This window comes from Canis lupus, chromosome 8, assembly GCF_011100685.1.
Source record: "Canis lupus familiaris isolate Mischka breed German Shepherd chromosome 8, alternate assembly UU_Cfam_GSD_1.0, whole genome shotgun sequence".
Classification (NCBI taxonomy): domain Eukaryota; kingdom Metazoa; phylum Chordata; class Mammalia; order Carnivora; family Canidae; genus Canis; species Canis lupus.
In genome coordinates, this window is record NC_049229.1 from 20,408,617 (window position 1) to 20,423,257 (window position 14,641).

Genomic DNA, 14,641 nt, shown 5'->3' on the forward strand with positions numbered 1-14,641 from the left:
TTCTATGAGATAGATGGTATTCTCATTTTACAAATGAGGAAACTCTACTCTTTTAGAAGATGGAGGAACTGATATTCAAGTCTAGATTCCAGAGTCTCATCTCCTAAATATTAAGCTTTGCTATCTCCCATAGGCTCTATTGACCAGTAATAGTAAATCACTTCATGAATCATTCTCTGTATACTTAGCATACTACTTAAAGCTTTTATGTCACACATTGAAAATGATAAAAAGAGAAAGTATTATTTTTTTACTGGAAGATTTTATGGGAGGACACAGAAACAAAATTATAGTTAATACTCATAAATAAGAATGAGTGTCCCCTAGTTATTTCTTATAATTCCTGTTCTCCTAGTGATTTGATATGCTGAAGGAGGCAGAAATTTATAAGCATAGTTATAGTACACACAACAATGTGATAAGTGTTCAAAGAGGGTTATGGAGGGCAAAGGGGAAAGTAATTAATTCAATTTTTTAAGGGTAATATAGGAATGCTACATAAACACTTCAAGCTGTCTCTTTAAGGAGGAGCTAGAATTATCTTTGTACTCTCTGGGAGATACTATCAGGATCTAAGTCACAGAGACCAGAAATTATAAGTAATGATGAGCAATCTTTTGCAGTTGAACTTTGTACTATTGAGCATTTATGTGTGAAAATAAGGGGCAAGGATTTAATAATGAGTTAAAAGAAACAAACACATTTTAATAATTTCAGTAGGCTAGACTTATTAGGCATTTTAAATATTCTATCCAATTTATTCTGAAAACTCTGAGATAGATGTTATGATTTCATTTTATAAAGAAACAAAGATATAGTTACATTTTCTGTACAAAATGATACAATTTTAAATGATTCAGTCTTCAAAGATTAGACTATTTCCAAAAAAAGAGAGATGAGACTATTTCCAAAGCACACATACTTAAACTACCTATTAATGTCCACTCTGATTATACATGGCAAGTTAAATAGTTTGAACTTCTGTAGGTAATAAGATAGATGATAGATAGATGGATATAGATGATATAGATATAGATATAGATATAGATAGATATAGATATAGATATAGATATAGATATAGATATGACAGGACATAATTCAAGACAGAAGTTTTTCCGATAATAATTAAGACAAGAAAATAAATTCAAACTTTTCAAGCAGAAAATTGAACACAATAAATAACTTTAAACAAATCGTCGAAAAAATTATCAATAGCATGAGGTACACATAGCAACATTTTTTACAAACATAAATTCAGGATAGTCAACGCCAGGTTTGATGATAAAAACATACTATCCTTTAGATACAAAGAAAAAAGCACTCTCCTGAGTTGAATTGTGTTGTACACTTAAATTATATGTTCCAATTGATCTATTCAACTGGTTACTATCTTTTATGTCTTCTTAACTAATGACATCAAATTTCATGGTGCTTCTTCACTGGCAGATAATCTCTTGGGAAAAAGCATGTGCCTGTAAATTAAATAGAATGTGAATTACATTTTAGACTTTAAATCCTTATTCTTAAGGACTTAATAATTAGTGGTTAAGTATCATTAGAATTAAAGCTCTGTGTATATCTTCACAAGGATGTGTTTCAGAAGAAATATAAATGAATGTGAAGTTTTTGCTTTGTTTTTTTTCAGTTACTGTTCTTTGGTTGGGAACAAGAGAAAGTATTATGGCCATTGTATTGTTTGGCTGACGCTGTATTCCTTCTCTTTCCATCTGAATTTGATGTTTTAAATAAGTTTTTTTTTAAATAAGTTTTATTTAAATTCAATTTAGTTAACATATGGTGTATTATTAGTTTCATGGGTAGAATTTAGTGATTCGTCAATTGCCTTTAACACCCAGTGCTCATTACATCAAGTGTCTTCCTTAACGCCCATCACTCAGTAATCTCATCCCCTCCACCCCCTCCCCCCAGCAAACCCTCAGTTTGTTTACTATAGTTAAAAGTGTCTTGTGGTTTGTCTTCTTCTGTTTTTATCTTTTTTTTTTTTTGAAAAATCACCACTTATACAATAAACACCTGCTTGCCGCCTTTTCTTCCTTCCTTTCTCTCTTCCTCTCTTCTTTTTTTTTCAAATTTAAGCCATTCTAAGATGAAGTACTTGCCAGTATTAAAGATTATTTATTAATAATAAATTAAATAACTTAAAAATTAAGTAAAGGTTACTGCTTTGCTAATGTAACTAAATGCGGCTCAATAATGGCATGAGACTGGCACATCTGGGTTCTTATTTTAGGGCACAGACCTCAGATAACTCCACTTTCTACATGTATCCATTTAAAATACAAACTGCCAAAAGAGAATTTTAATAACTTAATTCGTGATACATGGATCCTATTGCTTAATCTGGAGGTCACCTGGTTTCGGATTTAGCCATCTCTTCCTATAGGGTTTAAAGTAAGGCAGTGCTGAAGGAAAGTAGGACTACACTTCAAGAAACTAGGAAACGATGTTCTACTGGAAACAGATTCCCAGTCAAATGCATGAACATATGTCATAATTTTCATAATAAACAAGAGAAGGAAATTTTGTATCATTACATAATGAAGTGTTCATATTTTAATACATAACCACAGACTGATTTGGGAGAAAAATGTGGAAAGACTAAGGACAGATAATCTATTTAAATTATTCTAATTAGAGACATTTTGAAAAAGAAATTTGGCTAAAGGAATCTGGAAAACAAATTTGAGAAATCAATGTTGTAGTTTCAGAGCCAGAAACTATTGAGTGATTAAGAGGATAAGTGATACAAGATGGCATTTTCTCATTGAAACCAAGTAAATACATAGAATAAAATATTTTAAATAATTAGTATTTCAAATTTAATGCAGAGATGACAAAAAGTAGCAAATCCTTAGAGGTCAGAAATAAAGTAGAATTTGAAACATATGAAGACAAATAAATACTAAAGCTGATTCATGATCTAACATTACATTTTGAACCATGGTGGACTTTTGGTTGAAGTATTTCAAAGGACACTGGAACTAGAAATAAAGATTAAGGCTTATCTGAGGCAGTGAAGTCCAAAGAAGATCCAAGATAAACTTGGGATACTGAAGAGCTTCATCCACTTAGTAAAGATGGATGAAAAATAAACTAACCTCAAATGTATAGGTTTAACATGGAAGTAAATGAAATTTTATTTCAAAGACCTTCAAGCAAACAACTTATTTTAGAGGAGTGACATCACCAAGATGAAGTAGGAGATCCTAGCTTCTGTCCACCAACAAAGATCAACAATTAAATAGCCATCCACAAAAAGCAAATGGCACTGAGAGAGCTTAGGAGTCCACTTAAGAAACTTTGGCAACACAGTGGGATAAAAAAAAAAACGGTAGAATAACCATTCACAAAAGGGGGAAAAAACAGTTTCATTTTGCCTGCATCATCCCATCCTCTAGACTGACTGCTCTGTACCAAGAGGATCTCTCCAGCTGGAAAGAGTTCCCCTCACTAGGAAAGGAAGAATGGGGTGAGGGACTAGCTTCACCAGCCTTTCACAGCATGGTACAAAGAGGCTGCTTCAGTTCCACCCTGCCCAAAGCTGAGCAAAACAGAGAAATACAAAAATGGTGAGGCACAAAAAAAGAAAAGCAGTGACTACCCGTATCAGCCATGTAACATAAACAAACCTTGATTTTCAGTGACCTACTCAGGCAGCTGTGGCTGTGTGAGTACAAAGTATCAGCCTACTCTCAGTCTCTCTCTCTCTCTCTCTCTCTCTCTGAATAAATAAATTAAAAAAAAAAGTATCAGCCTAGACCACTATGACTGACCCTCACCACTATGAGTGCACTTGGGGCTAACCTACCCATCTATGCACTTGCATATCACTGGGCACTGAGTCTCTTCACCATCTTCTGCTATGTGCATATTTGTGGCATCATCTGCAGCCAGAGTAGTGCATTCCAACAGCCAAGTCCTTGGTAGCTGTCATTAAACACACAATTGGCTGAGAACACTTGCTCTGGCCCTGACTCCTACCACTACAGGTGTGTCTGCAGCTGACCTTGCCACTACACAGGCACCTACTAGTGGCCCCCATAGTCAAGGATATACACACCATCCTGCTGTGACAACCACCACCACCTGCCCTTGTCCCTAGTTGCTGAACCTTGGGGTACAGCTGAAGAATCCCAGTGTCACAGCCACTGTGGACCCTCTGCAGCACTTGCAAGGACTATAGTTATCAATGTTGTAGACTCCAGTGGCCTGAGCCAACAAGACTTTACATACCCCCAGGATGCAGAGCTGCTATACACTTCTTCACTTGGTGCTGGTGCCACTAGACCTGGGGTCACAACACATTCCAACATACTCCCACATGCTGATGAAAATCTTACCTTATTGAAGTCAGTCCATAAAGTCTAAAAGAGGAGACTGTTTTCTTCAAATGTGCAGATGCCTATGCAAGGCTACAGGGATTAGAAAGAATTCAGGGAAACCTAACTCCATCAAAAGAACACAGTAAACTTACAGTAACAGGCTCAAAGGAAATGGAGATATAAAAATTGAGCAACAAACAGTTCAAAATAATTGTTCTACAGATGCTCAGAGAGCTACATGAGAAAACAGATAAACAACTTAAGAAATAAGGAGAAAATGGAAGAACAAAAGAAGACCAGCAAAGATACAGAAAACAATTTGACCAAGGAACTTAAAGATCTGTAAATCAAAAACTGTAAGACATTAAAAACAAAACAAAATGAAGAAATCTCTAGAATATTGATGAAATAAATTGAATTAAACACAAATAAATGGTAAAGTATCCTATATTCATAAATTGGAAAAATTAATTTTGTAAAAATGTCCATACTATAAAGAGCCACCTATATATTTAATACATTCCCTATTAAAATTCCAATGACATTATTCACAAAACTAAAAAAATACAATCCTAGAGTTTGCATAGACCACAAAATACCCTGAATAACCAAAGTAATTTTGAGAAAGAACAAAACTGGAAACAACATACTTCCTGATTATAAACTATATTGCAAAGCTACATTAATAAAAATTTAAATATATCCCTGTATTTTTATTGGGAATATGATGTTAAGAAACATGGTGGGTTTAGAATGAGAATGCCTAGGATGGATGGGTGGATGGATAGATGGATAGACAGACAGATATTGATCCAGATATAACAAAGAGAATGTGAGAGAGCACATTCAGAAGTTAATGAATAAGAATTCACTGATTAACACCAATAAATAATTTTCATATTTACATATATGATAGAAAATTGAAAAACCTAACAACAAAACGTAAGTGCTGCCAGAAAAAGAAAGCAAAAAGAAAACACAAAGTGTAAGTGAAAGGGTAACAAGCGACATCTCATTAACAACTGACATCTCATTAGCTAATGAGCAACTGTCATCTCATTAGCCAGATGATAATCACAGGGTACAGAATATAAGAAATTGTCTTCATTCACCTTCCATGTCAAACCAAATTGCTAATTGAATCTGATTCAACCTTTTCATTTTTGTTCTTTCTCTTAGCAATACTTACATCACATGGAGATTTTTTTTTAAAAAGAAGTTTTAATTTTAAAAGACCATTTAAAGCTAATTTTTATTTTTATGTAATGTGATTTAGCAATTTATGCAACTTTAGGATACTACTAAATTTTAGTAGTAAATTTAGTATTTTTCAGAAACTCTTCTTTCTGAAGAATGAAGAGTTTGAGAAATGAAGAAAGTACATAGCCCTGGCTCTTTATATAGCTTTCTATATAAATGGCAGGACAAGTTATAATTTTTCAGTTGATTTTTCTTATGTATTATTTACATTATAGATATTTTATTACACCTCATTTAACTTGTTTATAAAACCACTTACATTTGAAGTGAAATAAACAATTGCTGAGTCCATACCCCTTTTTAGGTACTATGCATGGAGGAATAGTTTTTGATGTTGCAAAAAACAAATGAATAATAACCAAAGGCTTACTATATTGTAAGTAGGACAAACAGTCACAACTACTATATAATAAGATAAATAGTTCAACAAAACATTGATTTTTTATCTTCCCCCAAAGAAATAAGGTATTATTTGAGGTAATGGTACATCATGTCCCTCTACAATTGAAGTATGAAACACATACTCAGGAAGGTGATTTGAAGAAGTATGACATTTTGGAGAGATGAAATTACTTTAATATAATTAGGGTTAAGTTCCAAGTGGAAAATATGACAAGAGATGAGTTTCAGTGGTCCATAGCTTCCAGATCATGAAGAACTACTCTAAAGTATGAAAGAGATACTAGTATTTTTTGTATTTATTATATTTATTTTGTATGTATTAGTATTTATTTTGAGTGAAAAACAGTAATGCACAATGGATTTTGAAACAAAAATTATAAGATAAAAATGTTTTCTTTTACATCTATTACTCCTGAAGCAACATAAAACATAGTAGGAAAAAGATTTCACTCAGAAACCTGTTGCAAAAATCCAAGAAGGAAGTTAAAGAAATACAGATTTACATTCTGTTCCTAGGTGGTCATACTTATCCTTTTAAAGTAATTTATTTCTTTGATATAAAATTTTAGTTTCCTCACATAAGAAAGCTGTTCCACATGATTTCCTCTTTAGACTCATTATCTCTTGCTCATTCTAATACTCTCTTTTTTTTTCTGTATTTTCCTGCTTTTTTGGACTCTGTTTGGTCCCATTTTTTTATTTTTTTTTTATTTTTTATTTTTTTTGTTTTTTTTGTTTTTTTTTGGTCCCATTTTTAAAAACATTTTATTTACTTATTTGAGAGAGACAGAGAGACAGAGACAGAGAGAGCACAAGAAGCTGGGAGAGAGGCTCCCCAGTAGTGGGGCAGGCTCCCACTGAGCAGGGAGCTTGACAAGGGGACTTGAGCCAAAGGCAGAAGCTTAACCAACTGAACTACCCAAGACACCTGTGTTTCATCCCCTTTTTATTTTTTTTATTTATTTATTTTTTCATCCCCTTTTTAAATCTCCACTAATTTATATCATCTTTGTGATTGGTTGAAATTTTATTCAATATCCTACAATTTAATTTGTATAGCACTGTAAGAAATGACCCTGTCCCAGCCCAGACATCATTAATAAATGGCATTGTGTTACAGTATTGTACATTAGGCTCTCTGGATTCTATGGAATGTGTCCATCATTCATTACCATAATGTTTCTGCATTGAAAGAGCATCCTGTAGCTGTGAAGAAATTGGAAAATTGGGCATTATAATTGAGGCATGACTTATAAGACCACAGAGATTTAGGAGTTAGGGAGATAGGGATGATTCCTCATCTTCTGGCTTTGGTCTCTTGGATGATGTCAATTTCATTCTCTGAATAGAAGATGTAGAATATAGATCTAGGGAGGGGCACAAAGTGGGTTAAGCTTCCAACTCTTGATATCGGTTCAGGTCATTATCTCAGGGTCATGAGATCAAACCCCACAGCTCAAAGTCTGCTTGAGACCCTCTCTCCCTCTACCCCTTCCCCCTCAAATAAATAGATAAATTTCTTTTTTTAAAAGAATACAGAGCATAAGATTTGCTTTTAATTTATTAATTTCAAGATATAGAGCAGGTGTTATAGAAGCCAAGATATAATTAAGGTTTAATGATAATGATATGGAAATATAAAAAATATAGTTGGTAGCTGAAGTCACTGAAATAAGATTTCCTAGCATGTATATAAGAGTGAGAAGGAAATAAAAAAGCACAAAGGAGGAAGTAGGAGAAAAATGAAGAGTAAAGACAGATTGAAAAGAAACAAGAAATAGGACAGAATGAGAAACAATATAGAATTGGCAACTTAAGGGGCACCTGGGTGGCTCTGTGGTTGAGTGCCTACCATTGGCTCAGATTGTGATCCCAGGGTCCTGGGACTAAGTCCCGAATCGGGCTTTCTGCAGGAAGCCTGCTTCTCCCTCTGCCTATGTCTCTGCCTCTCTGTGTGTCTCTCATGAATGAATAAATAAGATCTTTTTTTAAAAAAAGAATTGGCACCCTGAATAAAATTCTTAAAATAACAGGTTTTGAGAGAAAAATAGAGACACCTGTGAACTTTATGTACATATTTGCAACACATTCTTCCATACTCAGTATTTACCCTTGTATGGAGATAAAACAAATGGAGTAAGGTAGGTAGGGGTGGGAAAAGAGACAGAAGGGTTAAAAAATTTGTTGTCATAGAAGGAAAAGAAAAGTTATGAAAAGGAGAGTTTGTGTATACCACTCCAGAAATACCAGATTAAAAAACTGTGAATGAATCATATTCCACAAACAGGATATCACGGTGTTCTTAACACCAGCCCCCCACCAAATTGATTTTTTTAAATATTAGAAATAAACTGATTTTATTTGGTTGAGAATAGAGATGGTGAATATCTTAAAAATAAACACTTAAGACAAAAATATAAGTGAAAGGAATGAAAAATAACAAAATTAAAAAGAAAAACTGCTATATCTTTTTGGTTTTGTTTGGCTATTCGTGCTTTTATAAAATTTTAAGAGGGAAGATAATGGAATAACTTAAATGATGTATGATATCCATCTATAGAGATATCTGATGGAAGGTTACTTACGTGTGTTCTTTTGTTCTTTAATATACTCTCTAGAAATATCAAAGGAAATAAAAGTCCATAATTTTCATTTGTTAGTATAAACTACATGAAATAATTAGTCCCCTCCCACTCCATCCTCCATGAGTTCAATAGAATTAAAATAGATATAAAACTGTAAATTATTTGAATTTTAAGCAAATAATTACTAAATTGCTATGAAAGGCCTATTACTAATTAAAACAACACAGATGATGATAAATTTAAGATGCTGTTGTCTCTCCAGGGAGCATTTAATAAGATTTGTATAGAATTTTTAGCCTTAGATTCTGCTGCCCTATAGTGTAAAAGAGGGAAAAAAAGTGGGAAAAGAGGAAAGTTCTAGCATTAAGAAGTTGTTCATAACATCAAAGTTAACTGGTTTTTGATTTGAGACCTGGATATTGATATGATATGCATAAAGACACAAGTAGCTAACTATACTAATAAATATCAAAGACAGTACTTCATTAATTCAAAACATACCTGTATATTTAGTAGAATAGGGTTTGACATATTTAGGGGATTCAATAGTATTTTTTAATGAAATAATTTTAGCACTATGAAGATAATTTTTTTATTCAATGCAAAATAATTTTAATTAAAACCTACTATAGACATGCTTTTTTGAGTGGTATGATAAAGGACATATCTTGAAATATCAATTTCTTGGGACATTTGGATCACAAACTTCTTAAAAACAAAAATCTGTTTATAGCATTAATTAAACAGAGCATTGCATCTGAATGCATAGTATGGAGGATTTATATATTAAAGTAAGTCAGAACAGTTGGAGTATAGATTTACTTGATTAGATAACATAGTCTATTCTGCCTCAGTTTATCTTGTTTCTTTTTTGTCAGACATTTTTTTCCTTAAAAAAAAAAAAAAGATTGCTTTTAGAGGAATTTAAATTTCATAGCAAAATTGAGGGAAGGGTATAGAGATTCCCTATACAGCCTCTATCTCTGCACATGCACAGCTTTCCCCATTATTCATATCCCCCCAAAGTAGTATATTTGTTATGATTGATGAACCTACATAGACATATCATAATCACTCATAGTTTACATCAGGGTTCACTCTTGGTGTTGTATATTCTGTGGGCTTGGACAAATAAATCATGACTTGTATCCTCCATTATGATATCATAAAGAGTATTTTCACTGCTGTATTTTCACTGCTGTAAAAACAACCTTTATACTAGATTTATTCATCCCAACCCCCACCACACCTACTCTGGCTTACATAATCTCTGGGAGTCATTGATTCTTTTACTGTCTCCTTAATTTTGCCAGAGAAGATATCATTATCCCTGTGAAATAAACACTTAATGGTTTCATGAACTAGTTTAGTTCAGAGCCAGGGTTGAGAATCCAAGGTTATTATTACTATTTTTTTTGAAAGATTTTATTTATTGGGCAGCCCGGGTGGCTCAGCAGTTTAGCGCGGCCTGCAGCCCAGGGCGTGATACTGGAGACCCGGGATCAAGTCCCACTTCAGGCTCCCTGCATGGAGCCTGCTTCTCCCTCTGCCTATATCTCTACCTCTCTGTGTGCATGTCTCTTATGATAAATAAATATATTTTTTAGATTTTTTAATTTATTTATTCATGAGAAACACAGGAGGAGAGAGAGGCAGAGACACAGGCAGAGGGAGAAGCAGGCTCCATGTAGAGAGCCTCATGCAGGATCCCTCCTGGACTGGGATCAAGCCTGGAGCTGAAGCAGATGCTTACTCACTGAGCCACTCAGGCATCCCAAGAATCCAAGGTTCTTACTCTTGTAATATTAAAAATAAATAGAGCTGGGATCCCTAGGTGGCACAGCGGTTTAGCACCTGCCTTTCGCCCAGGGCCCGATCCTGGAGACCTGGGATCGAATCCCACGTCGAGCTCCCTGCATGGAGCCTGCTTCTCCCTCTGCCTATGTCTCTGCCTCTCTCTCTCTCTCTCTCTCTCTCTCTCTCTCTCTCTCTGTGTGACTATCATAAATAAATAAATAAATAAATAAATAAATAAATAAATAAATAAATAAATAAAATCTTAAAAAAAGAGCTATTTGTAATATGGAATTAACACCCATTCTTTAATAAAAGAAATATGTAACCTAATACATCAAGTTTTATACCAATAGAAGCAGTTCTAATCTTGGGCCAAAAGAAATCAATGCAATTCTCTTCTACATATTTCTACCGTTGTGTCAATCCAACCAGGTTGCTGCTATCATATGAGTTCTTGAAATTCTGAATTCCTTCCATAGTTGCATAGCTCTGTTTTACTTTATTGAATAATTGTGGCAGCAATGCTGAGCATTATAATGTATTGAGGGGGGGGATCCCTGGGTGGCGCAGCGGTTTGGCGTCTGCCTTTGGCCCAGGGCGCGATCCTGGAGACCCGGGATTGAATCCCACATCGGGCTCCCGGTGCATGGAGCCTGCTTCTCCCTCTGCCTCTGTTCTGTGCTTCTCTCTCTCTCTGTGACTATCATAAATAAATAAAAAATTTTAAAAAAATAAAATAAAAAATAATGTATTGAGGGGAAAGATCAGTAAAATATAAAAACTTAAGAGCAGTAGTAACTTAGCTTTTCATTTATAAAAATAAAGTATGGAAAAACAGTTATCACACAGTAATTTTTTAAGTAAATATACATGCTAGTCCCTATCACCACTGGAGTTTGGTGTTTGAATATGAAGACAAAATACATGCATACATATTTAGAAATTATGTATTTTGTGCAATATACTTAGCAAGATATCCTGATAAGGGTATATTTTGCATAAAATATAGAGGAGTAAATGATTCCTTAATGATTTAGGTTGTTTTGGTAGGTTAGATAATTTATAAGAATCAAGGACAGAAAGAATCAAAATAATGCTGAAAGCAATAATCACTACAGGCACCCAGAGAAAAAAATGATTACTTAAGGGAATCCCTGGGTGGCTCAACGGTTTAGCGCCTGCCCTCGGCCCAGGGTGCGATCCTGGAGTTCTGGGGTCGAGTCCCACATTAGGCTATCTGCATGGAGCCTGCTTCTCCCTCTGCCTATGTCTCCCTCTGCCTATGTCTCTCTCTCTCTCCCTCTTATGAATAGATAAATAAAATCTTTTTTAAAAAAGAATGATTACTTAAAAATGGGTTTATGAAATATGTGGCACATATTTATCATAAAGTTAAGATATTATCTTATCATTTAAAGGGAACCTACTGCCAAAGAACATGCAAATAGTCATATATACTTTATGGAAAATTAAGTACCCCCAAAAGGTTTAGAAATTATGTATTTTGTACAAAATTATATACATTATACCAATAGAAACAGAACAATATGATATACATTAAAAATATATCAACTCAAACTTTTAAGTTAATATTTTATGAAATTAAAACTTAAAGGAATTGTTTTATGAAATAATGACAATTTAGTTGAGATAGTTCAACAACCTCATTCCTATTGAGAATGACTTGATATATTAACTATGAAGAAGTTCATGAAGACTAGTTTCGGATTAAAATCATTCAATTTTGGATTTTATTCTCAGTATCATTTAACTAAACACATTACAGTTGAACAGTAACTGTTATGACTTAGATAAAAGCCATTGTAGTTTGAGTTTTTCTTTTGGGTTTTTGCCAATTCTTCCTCCTAAAAGTCATCATTTGTACACAGTTGTAAATTGATGCTTTCTAAAAAAAAATAAAAATAAAAATAAATTGATGCTTTCTGCTGGTCACACACATATAAGAGACTCAACAGTCAAATGTAACATATCGATTTCCTTTCTTCATTTATCTGCATAGTCATTGTATACTGAAGTTGTTTCCTGGCTTTTTTTTTTTTTTTTAACTTTTTAAGTCACTAAATGAATTGAATATGGCAACTAGAAACAAAGTGTTTGATACAGTTTGATTTTATTTTAAAATGTATAACCCACCAAGATTTTTCTACAAAAGATGAAAGATTCAGTTTCGCTGTAAACAGCAGTTGTTATGTTCCAGAGATTAGATACAGTAGTTTCAGGGGAGATAACTAAATTAATTCATTTAAAATAGAGGGTAATATAAATTGCTAGCTTCTAACCTCATTGTATTTCTAGTGAAAACAATATGATTCCTCCTTTCAAAGATTTTTGGTTGAAACTTAAATCACTCTCATTAAATATGCATTATTGCCACTTAACACGTTTATTAAAGAAAAAGATGCTAAAATGGGTCCGGATTTTTGTAAGGTAGGAGTATGATGGTAGAAAATATGTAGTATTAATAAAAATACTGTGACATTTACTAAAAAAAAGTTGAAATATGCACTTTTCTGCATAAGACTGAAGTAGATTCACTTTTCCTCGTATGAGCTGATTTGCATTTGAGCTCTGTTGGCTTTATGAATATCACATCATTTTTCTGTTTTTCAATGGTGCTTTGTCTTTAAAAACAGATAATATAAACTATATGCCTATAGTTGTTAGGAAACAGTCGTGAGAGTGGACAAAAATTCATAGTAAACTAAAGGAAAAACTGGTTTTAATATGTATTTTAACATTTCATCTTTTGGACTACTGTTAAATGACAATATTAATCCATGACATTACATTTATTTTAATAAATGTTAATTTTTATTAGCAAACCTTGATTTACTTAAATCAAAAATGGGGGGTACCTGAGTGGCTCAGTGATTTAAGTATCTGACTCAATATTGGCCTTGGTCATGATCTCAGGGTGCTGAGATTGGCCCCCCATTGGGCTCTGCACTGAGCGTGAAGCCTGGTTAAGATTCTCTCTCTTCCTCTGCACCTTCCTCCCTGCCCTCAGGCTCATGACATGTGCATGCTCTCTCTCTAAAAAATTAAAAAAAAACAAAAACAAAAAAAGGAAGGAAAGATGAACAAGAAAAAGGAAAAGGAAAAGAAAAAGGAAAGGAACTGCATCAGGTAGTAGAGGGACCAGTTAGAGGACTTCGTGGTGAAAACTATCAAGTTTTTCTTCTTTTAGCTTCTTTGTATAAAGATATTCTTAGAATAGTAAGCCAAATATGGTAAGCCTTTGGTTTTGCTAGACACTTTTGTTTTATGTTAGAATCATTTTCTGAAAACGTTCAATGTCATGAAAGACAGGTGAGGAAAAAAAAATATTGTGCTAAATTTCTCTCTGCTCCTATTACATTATCTATTATCTTAAAAGGCAGATTCTCTGCAATTTAATTATTAGAGACTCTTTCATGTTGTTCTGAAGAATATTCATACATTATTAAAGAAAATCTTGCAAGCTCATGAGTTTCTTATGTTTGCAATATCAAGGCTCATTTGGTCCTAACCAAATGGTTACATAATTATGTCAAACACCTAGAAAGATCTTTCTGTTCAGAATATACTGAGTGACTCTATAGTGTTAAAAATACTTCTACTCCAATGTTGTTGTTCCTAAGTTTGTGTTTTAAGGAGTAGTGGCTAAAGGTTATAATATTTTAAGCTCAAAAGTATTAAGTATGCAGTAATGTAGAAAACTACAATAATAAATTACAATTCCCTTGAGAATGTCCTTCTGAAATGGGTTTGGTCATTTGTGTGCTTGATATGAAGAAGGCAATTTCATAGAACCTCTCATAAACCAAAGCTTTCTCTAAGAGTCCATAGATATTTCAATGTTTTTCTCCTATCTAATATTATCTAGGAAAAGTTTATGCAGTATTTGGTATTTTCGTAACAAGATAAATGCCTTACCTCTGTAGTTTTAAAGTAGTTGTGTCTGTCTGCTTTCATAATGAAACAAAGAGTGTTCCCACCTTCTATTATAAAATTCTGAGAACTTCAAGAATAGAATAGAATACTGTTCTATTAAGTAAAATAGTAGTATTATTAACTTATTATCAATAATATAAGCATCAAACTACTTTCCTAACATTATCAAATTATTAGAAACCACAAATATTTTATCATAACCATTTATTCTTATTTATTTATTTTCAAAGCTTTATTTATTCATTTTAAGGAAAGCCTGTGAGTGCCTATGAGTTGGGGGATGGGCGGAGGGAGAAAATC

The 14,641-nt window shown here is 33.4% G+C and overlaps 2 long non-coding RNA genes across 2 annotated transcripts in view; both read right to left on the reverse strand.

Moving 5' to 3' along the window:
- LOC111097012 overlaps positions 1 to 14,370 on the reverse strand; it is a 55,445-nt gene extending 41,075 nt beyond the window's left edge. Inside the window, exons 1-2 of the long non-coding RNA XR_005362845.1 lie at positions 14,324 to 14,370; positions 8,591 to 8,619 (exon numbers count right to left, since the gene is read on the reverse strand). This is a non-coding gene — a long non-coding RNA (uncharacterized LOC111097012). The remainder of the gene's footprint in view (positions 1 to 8,590; positions 8,620 to 14,323) is intronic.
- LOC111097013 lies at positions 1,166 to 6,263 on the reverse strand. Its single transcript, XR_005362846.1, has 2 exons — positions 6,128 to 6,263; positions 1,166 to 1,472 (listed from the first exon to the last, which is right to left on the reverse strand). It is a non-coding gene; the product is annotated as an uncharacterized LOC111097013 (long non-coding RNA).
- Positions 14,371 to 14,641: the final 271 nt, after the last annotated feature.